This window comes from Oryza glaberrima, chromosome 2 (assembly GCF_000147395.1).
Source record: "Oryza glaberrima chromosome 2, OglaRS2, whole genome shotgun sequence".
Taxonomy (NCBI): domain Eukaryota; kingdom Viridiplantae; phylum Streptophyta; class Magnoliopsida; order Poales; family Poaceae; genus Oryza; species Oryza glaberrima.
The window spans coordinates 14,650,678-14,661,270 of record NC_068327.1 but is presented as its reverse complement, the minus strand read 5'-3'; positions in this window follow the sequence as shown (position 1 = coordinate 14,661,270).

The following is a 10,593-nucleotide window of genomic DNA, read 5'->3' as shown; positions in this document are numbered from 1 at the left end:
GACGAAATAAGCCGCAAGAACTTGGAGGTGGAGGCCCTGGCCAACATCCTCAAGGAGGCGAAAACTGAAGTCAAACGCCTTCAGTCTGAGCTGGATAAGGGGAAAGAGGCCAGGGCCGAGGTTGATCGCCTCAAGGCCGAACTGGAGAAGGAGAAGGCCCATTCAGCGGTGCTGATTGACTACTACAACCTTACTGAGCCGAAGATGGAGGCTCTTCGCCTGAAGGCTAGTAGGGCCGAAGCGAGCGCCGCGGAGGAGTCGCAGCGGTTTTCACAGGAGATGGCGAAGACCACCGAATCCGCGAGAACGGCTTGCCAAACGCTCCGCCTCGCCCTTACCGACATGGGCGCGAAAGTGCGGGGGGTCCCTGCCGAGGATGCATCAGCCTTCGACTTCTCCGAGTGGACCCAGCAGGCTGGCGGATCGGTTTCGAACTGCGCCACCGCGTATGGCGATTGCTGTACGTGTGTATCGGTGGCCTTCACCTTAGTCCTTTTGCAACAGTTCGGCTGCGAGCACGTCGCCGAGTTCCCTACCTATGCGAAGGGGGACTGGGAGATTAGTGCGCAGAACATTTCGCCCGCTCTTCGTGCGTGGCGAAAACAGTTTTGGTAGAAAGATGGCCAGTCCGCTGCCAAAGTGTGTCTTCTGGAGCAACTAGCGAAGGCGGAGGCGGCAGATCGGGGCGAAGGAGAGGGCGCGGCAGGCGAAGAGGTTGGAGGCGATGCCCAGGATCACCCAGAGGTGTGAGGCCCTCCGCCCTTTCCTTAGATTTTTGTAGTTTTCCTCCCTCTTTTATGTTTGCCTGGAGAGGCGAATGATGTACATTCGTCAGGCTGTCGCCAAACCTTAAAAAAGGCTTTTTTGTACATTTGGAATATATGACACAATCTTACTTACTTTTTGATGATTGAAGTCTTTGGCATATTTATTATTTCGCTCATCTCGTATTATGCCATACCTCCCCCTTCTTCCGCCTATTCTTACTATGTAAGCTGTGTTTTGCTTTTTCTGCACTGTCCATCAGGGGGTTCGCCAAAAGTCGTGCATCCGGCCCCCTTCCGGGAGCTGGTGAAGTCAAAACGAGAAATTTGTGGCAGTGAAGGGTCTGCCGAAGGTGCGATGTCCATTTCGGCCTGTTTATCGTGAAATGGAGATAAACGGTCGCAGCTATAAGGTTTTCAAGGTTGCCGACTGGCTGCGGGCGCACCCCGGGCGAACCTTAGAAGATTACGATCTTGTTCATTCTAGACGTTTGGAGGATATGGCTCGCTTTTGGCGAAACCATCAGAAGACTGAACGTCAGGAAACGATCTTTCAGCGTCGTTACAGTTTAGTCTGTGCTTCGCCCCCTACTCCTCTTAAGGTTGTGTACGATATTAGTAGTGATGACGAACCTAGTTCGCCTGATCATTCCTTAGGGAGGGATAGTGATTATGGGGACGAAGATGTAATTTACTTGTAAGGTGAATTGTATCGTGTTGTGAAACTTCTATTCTTCGATTATTTTTTTCGAAGTTAATAAAGACATGTTTTATTTCCTTTTCGCTATTGTTTGCATCGTCACATTTAGTTCTTTTGTTAGGTCGGAACATGCCGGCCCCTTTGCATATATTAGCGAAATAGGTGTACTGACTTTTCAGCTTTTCGTCGTTCGTTTTCGATCTGTAGCGTTCTGTGCCGAAAGAAACGCTTTTGCTTTTATGCTGATTGGACGTAACGTCGTTTGGCTATTTATTTTCCAAGACAAGCTGTTGCAGTTTTAACGTTCGGCGAGCGATGCTTCGGCCGATTCGTTTCGCCCCCCTGGCCTTTTTCGCTGATCAGACGTTTGCCTTGGGGTTTTTCCACAAATTATCAATCACACGAAAAAAATAAAAAGAAGGCGGAGGACACAGAGATTTTATACTGGTTCGGGCCTCCATGGTGGATAATAGCCCTACATGTAGTTTTTTTTCTTTTTTCTCTCTTTCTTCTTTTGTTTTTCTTGCCGAAAGGCTTTCATAGTGCCGAAGGGCTTACATGACAGTATGTACATTTTTACAAGTTGGCGATTTGGGTGCCACCCATTCTAGACATAGAAGCGGTTAAGAGAGGCGGCATTCCAGGAATGGTTGAACTCCTCGCCTTCGAGTGTCGCTAGGCGAAAAGATCCCGTCCTGGACTTGTGTTTGATGAGGTATGGTCCTTCCCACTTTGATTCAAGCTTGCCAACCGCTACTGGGTTCACCTTCTTCCTTAGGACGAGATGACCAGGCATCAGCTCCGTGGGTCGAACTTTTTTGTTGTAAGTTGCCGAAGTGCTTGTGGCGTACTTGTGCATATGCTCGAGCGCTTCGACTCTTACTCCTTCCAAGAGTTCGAGCGATACTTCGCGTCCCTCTTCGCCCCCAGAGAACATCACCCTTGGTGAGTTAGCCCCTAGCTCTGCTGGGGTCATTGCCTCATCGCCATAAAGAAGCATAAACGGGCTAAACGTGGTTGGTCTTGTGGGGGTCGTCCGAAGGGCCCAGAGAACCGATAGCAATTCCTCTGGCCATTTGCCTTTCGCTACCCCCTCGAGTCTTTTCTTTAGTGCTTATAGGATCTTGCCATTTGTACGTTCGGCCGCCCTATTTGACTGCGGGTGTGCGACCAACGCGAACCTGATTTCCAGGTTAAGCCCTTCGCACATTTCTCTGAACTTATCAGAGTCAAACTGCTTGCCATTGTCAGTAATGAACTCTTTTGGCACTCCGAAACGGCAAACAATGTTTTTCCATACAAACTTCTGTACTGCTGCCGAAGTTATTGCCCCAAGGGGTTCGGCTTCAATCCATCGAGAGAAATATTCCACAGCTACAATTGCGAATTTATACCCGTTTCGCGCCACTGGGAACAGCCCAATGATGTCCAGTCCCCATCTGGCGAAGGGCCATATTGGCACAATGGGCTGCATAACATACTGGGGCGTGGCTTGGTTTCGGCCATGACGCTGGCAACTTTCGCACTTCTTGATTTGCTTAACACAGACTTTCAACACAATGGGCCAATAAACTCCTTGTCTAAATACTTTGGAGGCCACTGCTCTTGCAGCCTGGTGCGCGCCACATAGCCCCTGGTGTATCTCCTTTGCCATTTCTTCGCCTTCGGCAAAAGAGATGCAACGAAGTAAGGGTTGAAGTACCCCGGAGCGGTAAAGCTAACCCGAGACCATCTTATACTTCATGGCTCTGAGTTGCAAACGCTTCGCTTCTGCTTCGTCTACCGGAAGCCAGCCAGTTTCAAGGTGTTTCACAAATGGGGTTCGCCAGTCATATGGGTCTTCGCCCAGTTTCTCCTGGTCGATTGCCATGACTTCCGAGCTGTCCGTGGGCACACTTGGAGCATGTAGGACTTCGAAAATGATGCCAGGCGAATGTGGGCCACCACAAGCAGCGGATTTCGCCAAGGCTTCCTCGTTCTGGTCTCTAGGCAAGTGTTCGACCGTTATGCCGGTGAAGCATTTTTCCATGGACCGAACAGCCTCCAGATACCTCTTCATTCCCTCTTCTTTTGCCTCGAAGGATTTGTCAAAATGGCCTGCTACCAACTTGGAGTCAATTCAAATTAGCAGGCGCCGGACTCCCAGTGCTTTCGCCTTTCTTAGGCCCAGGAGAACGGCTTCGTATTCTGCTGCATTGTTGGTTGTGTCGAACTGCAGTCTTGCTGTGTACCGAATCGGTACACCATTCGGCAAAAATAGGACTGCCGCAATGCCTGCTCCCTTGTGCGACCACGAGCCGTCAGAGCACATCACCCAGAATTGTTCGGCGGGCTTGGGGTCGGGGGCAAGTACTGGTGTCCATTCAGCTACGAAGTCGGCTAGCACTTGAGACTTGATAGCAGAGCATGCAACAAAATATAAGTCGAACGGGGATAGCTCTGCTGCCCACTTGCTGAGCCGGCCAGTGATTTCCTTGCCTCGGAGTATTTCACCCAAGGGGTACTGTGATGGCACTATGACTTTGTGGGCCTGGAAGTAGTGCTTAAGCTTGCGCGAAGCCATCACTAGGGCGTAAGCGAGCTTTTCCATTTCAATGTACCTTGTCTTCGCTCCTTGCAGTGCTTCGGAGACGAAGTAGACCGGTTTTTGTCCGAACTCTGTTTCTTGGACGAGGGCAGCACTGACTGCCACCGGCGAAGCTGCTAAGTATAATAGCAGTTCGCTTCCTGGGGTTGGCCTTATCAGAGCTGGCGGGCTTTGCAAGTATTGCTGTAGCTCGTCGAATGCTGCTTGGCACTCTGGTGTCCAATTAAACTTTCCTGCGCCCCGGAGGGTCTTGAAGAAGGGCAAACCTCTTTCGGCTGCCTTTGAGAGGAATCGACTGAGTGCCGCAATTCGGCCTGCAAGCTTTTGTACTTCATGTACGCTTGATGGAGGCTTCATTTGCTGGATAGCATCGATTTTCTCGGGATTCGCCTCGATGCCTCTTTCGGAATGAAGGAAACCCAACAACTTGCCTGCGCGGACGCCGAAAACGCACTTCTCCGGATTCAGCCTTATGCCTGCTGTGCGCAAGCTGTTGAATCTCTCCTGCAGGTCGATCGCATGGTCGAAAGCCTTGTGGCTTTTTACGACGATGTCGTCGACGTAAGCTTCCACATTCCGCCCCAACTGCTTGCCAAGGACCTTGTACACCAGCCTGGCGAAAGTTGCTCCTGCGTTCCTTAAGCCGAAAGGCATCCTGAGGTGATAAAATGTGCCGAATAGAGTGATGAAGGATGTTTTGGGGATGTCGAGCGGGTTCATGTGAATCTAGTGGTAACCGGAATATGCATCCAGGAAACTCATGAGCTCGCATCCAGCTGTTGAATCCACGAGCTGGTTGATTCGCGACAAGGAGAAGTCGTCTTTCGGACATGCTTTGTTCAGGTCTGTGAAATCGACACACATGCGCCATTTGCCGTTTGACTTCCCCACCAGCACTGGATTCGCCAACCACTCCGAATGGTCAATCTCTTGGATAACCCCCGCCCTGAGCAATTTTTGTACTTCAGCTTTCGCCGCTTCTTGGCGATCGGCAGACATCTTACGCAACTTTTGTTTTCTTGGCTTAATGTTCGGCTTGACTGCTAGGTGATGCATAATGAGATCCGCCGGGACACCCCCCACCTCGTCAGGGCTCCAGGCGAAGATATCGATGTTCTTTTTGAGCACATGTAGGATACTCTCAACTTCTTCTTCGCCCATGTCGCCCCCTAGTGATACGAGCTTTGTGGGGTCGGCATCATCAATCTGCACTTTTGTTATCTTGCCGTGAGGGGTGGGCTTTGGCGTGTGCTTCGGCCGTTCATGCGGTTCGGTCTCAACACTGTGCACTGCTCTGTTGATTATGGCTAGATCGCCTTTTGAAGCGGCCGAAGGCTGAAGCCCCTTGACTACTATCACCCCTGTCGGGCCGGGCATCTTGAGCTTGAGATAATTGTGGTGGGAAATGGCTTCGAACTTGTTCAGGGTTGCACGGCCGAAGATGGCGTTGTAGTTGTACGGGATGTCGACGACGTCGAACAGTATTTGCTCTTCGCGTCTGTTCTCCCCCGAGCCAAAGGCTATCAGCAAAAGTGCTTGGCCGAGAACTTGAACTGCTTCTCCGCCGAAACCGCGGAGCGATGCTGGTGCTGGGGTAAGGGCTTGGGTAGGCAACCCCATCTTGGCATATGCTTTGGTGAAGATAACATCGGCCGAACTCCCTCCGTCGACCAGGATTCATCGGACTTCGAAACCAGCTATCTCAGCTGAGATTACCAGGGGATCTTGATGCGGGAACATAACTCCTTCTGCGTCTTCTGGCCCAAAAGAAATTAGCTGGTTCAGATACTGCGGCGCCCCTTCACCCACCGAAGTGATGCTATGGACCATACGGATCTGCATCTTCTTCTACCGTTTGGACAACTGGCTTGGCGGGTCAGCCCTTGTAATCACTTGGATTACCCTTCGCTGTACATCTTGGCGTTGTTCGGCTGGGGGTGTTTGCTCCTGAACTACTTCGCGGGGTGCTTCGACAGTTGTTCCCTGCTGCGGCCTTGGGTCTTGCGCGTTGCCACGTTGCCTAATGTTTCAGCATTGCTCCGTGGTGTGCGAAGAGCGTCCGTGAAAGGCGCAGTAGAGGTCTTTTCGGACCTTCTTGCGGGCTGGCTGCTGATGGTTGCTCGCTTGCTGGGCATCGAACTCCTTGCGGAGGGCTTGCACTTCTTCGACCGCCATCACAGCTTTGCCCGCACGGCCTGTTCTGAACTTTCTCCAAGTTATGGGGGCTTGGCCTTGCCTTGGCGGCTGTCCTTGGATCGCCGGCTGAGACTGGCGAACAAAGAGGGGAGGTGGTTCGGCAACTTGAACTTGTGCTTGAGTTTGAACAGCGGCGACGGAGGCTTTGTCGTACTCAGCTTGTATAGCTTGCCGTCGCTTGGAATCCTCCTCGCCCCTTGCGAACCCGTCAATGATGCGAAGTAGGTGCTCGAGCGTCTGAGGCTCCATGTTGGCGATTTTTCTTGTGAGTTCGCCCTCGAGCAGACCGGCCGAAGCGGCGTTTATAACCGACGCCTCGGTTATGTCTTGAACTTGGCACCGGGCTTGCGAGAAGCGACACATGTACTCCCTTATCGACTCCCCCTGCCTTTGGCGAATGCCGAGTAGGTGTTGTTGCGTCTTCGGCTCCTCGTAGGTGCCTCGAAAGTTAAGGACAAAAACATCGCGCAATTGCTCCCATGAGTAAATGCTATTGGCTGGTAAATTGAAATACCAAGAACGGGCGATGCCGTCTAGAGCGAGATGTATTACCTTCGCTTTGGTATTTTCGTCACCATGAGCCGCTTCGATCGCTGACTCGTAGATGGAGAGGAACTCCTTCGGGTCAGTTTCGCCTGAATAGCGCGGGACGGGTGGGAACTTGAACTGGGGTGGGATTGGACGAGTCTTGATTCCCCCACTCAGCGGTAGCCCCTTTTCGCCTCCCGCCCTGTTTACCGCACCCTGCTGCGGGTACGGTGTGGCGAAGGGCGAAATCACAGCTTGTGCGCGAGGTTGGGCCATGGCATTCGGCTGCCCGGCTCCAACTGGAGGTACTTGCTGAGCCGCCATGGATGGGTCAAAAATTGGCTGTGACCACGTCATGGCAGCTTGGATTGGTGCTTGGTTTGTTCCGAAGCCTGGAGTTGGAGCTTGCTGCCGAACGGTTGGCGCCTGAGCAGCGTTGACGAGGTCGAACTGCGGTCCTTGATTCCATAGCGAAACTCCCAGGCCCAGCTGAATCGGTGGTAACCAATTAAGCGCACCTTGACTTGTATTCCCCTCTGGGTAGGCCGATGGGGTTGTACTTGAAATGCAGTGGGGTTGGTTGAGTTGCTGAAGGAAAGCTTCGAGTTGCGCCTGCAGAGCCGAAGCCCCTTCCGCCACCGTTTGTGGCGCTTGGCCGGGTGGCTGATGGTGTACTTGGGCAGCGACTACGGCCGATTACTGCCCGGCGAAGTACATTGGCGCTTGTGCGACTTGAGGCGGAAAGGGCTGGGTCGTCACTTGCGGATGGACTTGAGGCGGGACATAACCTGCCGAATACTGAAGGATTGGAGCCGACGTGACCTTGGTCCACCTTGCCGCCTCGTATGCTTGTTGTTGTTCTTGCATTTGGCGAAGCATGTCTTGGAGCCATGTCATGTTCTGTCGCATGGCTTCCATGTCGGCTTCGGCTTGTGTTTCGGGGTTAGGGCTGACTTGGGCCTGCACAGCGGCGAGCGCAGTCAGGGCCGCTGCCGGCTGCAATGGAGCGACTTGGGGCACCACCAGTTGGCTTGTCGAAAGGATCTCCGCCCTGGTCTGGAGTGCCCTTGCCACCACAACCGCCTTCGCCACGTCGGCCGCGTTCGGCACTTGCACAGAGGTGGCGGGGGCCGAAGGCGGTTGTGATGGCGCAGATGTGGAAGCGAATGGTCCTCCTCCATCTTCGGCCACGGGCACCGAAGGCTCTGCTCCCTCCTCGGCGGCAATGTCCGGTGCGGCGTTGCTTTCCTTCCGCCTTGCAACCTTCTCCTTCACGACCTTCTTCGGTGGCATTCGCTCTCAGTGGTTTCGCTCGGAGGTCCCCATGGTCGACGCCAGCTGTTGTCGGAATGACAACTGCATACGTCGAAAGACGTGGTTACTCAACAGTGGTAGAAAGAAGACAAAGTGTATTAAATTTTGAGTTTCCCTTCTTTTTTCTCCCCCCATTACATGGCCCTAGGGGACTATTTTATAGCCCCATTACAGGTTCTTACTACTAGGGTTTAGGTTATACAGGGGAATTTACATGATTACCCTTATGAAAGGGACATTTACAGGGGTACATGATGATATAGGGGCTCATGGGCCCCTGATGGGCCATCTGGTGATCGCCGGCCCTATTGCTCCTAGGCTTGATGGGCCGGAAAGGCTTCTTCGGCCCTTGCGGGGGCGAACTTGCCAAGGCGAAGTCGTCTTCCTTCGGCAGATAGTCTTCGCCTTGCACCCTTCGCCTGAGACGCCTCTGGCCTGGCAAGCCACTCGCACGACTCTTCGCCTCACGCCGTTCTTGCTCCATAGTCTTCGCCATGGATTTCGGCAGATTTGGTCGACGGGCCTCATGCCATCCGCCAACACATTAGAAGAGCCCTATTTGGTAAACTACATTAACATTAGAGAGGGACATATACCACATTTGGGTCCATCATGTGTGGACTATGAATTTCTTAACTACTATTCTTAGTATATCTCATTTAGGGTCATTTTTTAAAGAGTAAAGTGCACGGATGGTCCTTAAACTTGTAGAGGTGTGTCATCTAGATCCCTAAACTCTCAAAATGCATATTCAAGTCCCAGAACTTGTCATAGTGTGTCATCTAAATCCCAAATCGCCACAGCCCCTTCAAGTTCCTACGTGGCACTGATGTGTCATGCCACACGAACATGATATGTCATCATTTTGACTGACAAATGGGACTCATTTAATTTTTTTTCTTTTTTTCTTATCTTTTTCTTCTCTTTCTTTTTTCCTTTCTTCTCCTTTCTCTCTGACCCGAGCAAAAGAAAGGGAAAAAAGAAGAATGAGAAGAAAACAAAAAAGAAAAGAAGAAAAAAAGGACACGTCGCGTCCATGTGGCATGCCACATTGGCGCCACGTAGGATCCTAGAGGGGCTGTGTTGATTTGGGACCTACATGATACACTTTGACAAGTTCTGGGATCTGGATCAGCATTTTGAGAGTTTGGGGACCTAGATGAAACAACCCTACAAGTTTAAGGACCGCCTATGCACTTTACTCTTTTTTAAAGGCATCATTTCATAGACCCTCTTAAGCACAGAGAGTGACAGATATTTAAACAAATTTGGCCCCTAGGAGAAATTTGAGATTATGCCTATTATCGATTAATATCCTGACAACAGTATCATGAATACCTAAGGTCGTTCATGTCAAGGATTCCTAAACCCACATATCCAAAAAAAAAAAAAAGCCGAATGTTTTTTTATTGGTCCAAGCCACCCTACATCATTTTTTTTCTAATAGGAACTCTCCACCATATTTTGCTTTGTATATATGTGGATGTGTACATGATACAAGATATATGGAGGGGAAGCTCTAGTCTAAATCTAAGAAACTGTCTCGTCGGGATCCTCAAATTAGAAACTAGTAGCTAGTTGTGTCATGATCGGCGACTTGGTTTCTTGGCACCAGTTGTCTTGTTTAGGCTTGTGTTGGCTTTTCGCCACTTGGGTTGGCTTGAACTGATCTCAATAGGTTTGCCTTGGGTCTGCCTACACCAAGGTTCCTAGGTTCCCCCTTGTCCTAACTTGATTAGTACTGGTTGGCCCTAAGTAGGATAATGTCTTCCTTTCCTAGCTGGAGGACTCTTTCCATATCAGCTCAAGACTATCCTTATCTTGGAATTGTTTCCATAGAGGAGTTAGTCGTGGTATTTCTGGAATGGTACGTGCATATATGGTATCCTATATTTAGTACACCAACAATGGCATAAAAAGAGGGTTTCACTAGAATGCAATCTCTTAACTGGGATCGATCTCAACACCGAGTTGGTTGGGCTCGAATCGATCGTGCCACACCGACCCATCAGTTCCTCCACATTGCATCGCCGCGCCAGCCTGGCCACCCATATGATATTTTGATGGACATATTTCAACGGCTGCAGCTTGGACCACCAGCAAAGGGCGCGGTTGACAGCTCAATGCAAGCACGACTGAACATGGGTTTAGATTGATCCTGCTTAGTTCAGCATAGCCCCAAGGGCATTTTGGTCCCTTTACTACATGAGAAAGGGAAAAAAACACTAATAGGAATTTGAGAATGGCATTCTAGTGCGCATCCTCTATTTGAGAATGGCATTTTTGAAAAGCTTAATTGAGGTCTGGAATTTTGGCAAAACCTGTTTTCGACGATTGAATAATTTGAAACTTTTCCCTTGAGGGTAATAGCCCTATGTCATGCTCAGTTTGTATATACTTGAACATATATAATACAATATTTGGATGGGGAGCTCTAGTCTAGACCTAATAGACTATCTTGCTGGGGTCAACAATCAGGGTGTTTCTGGAAAGCTCTCATGGTC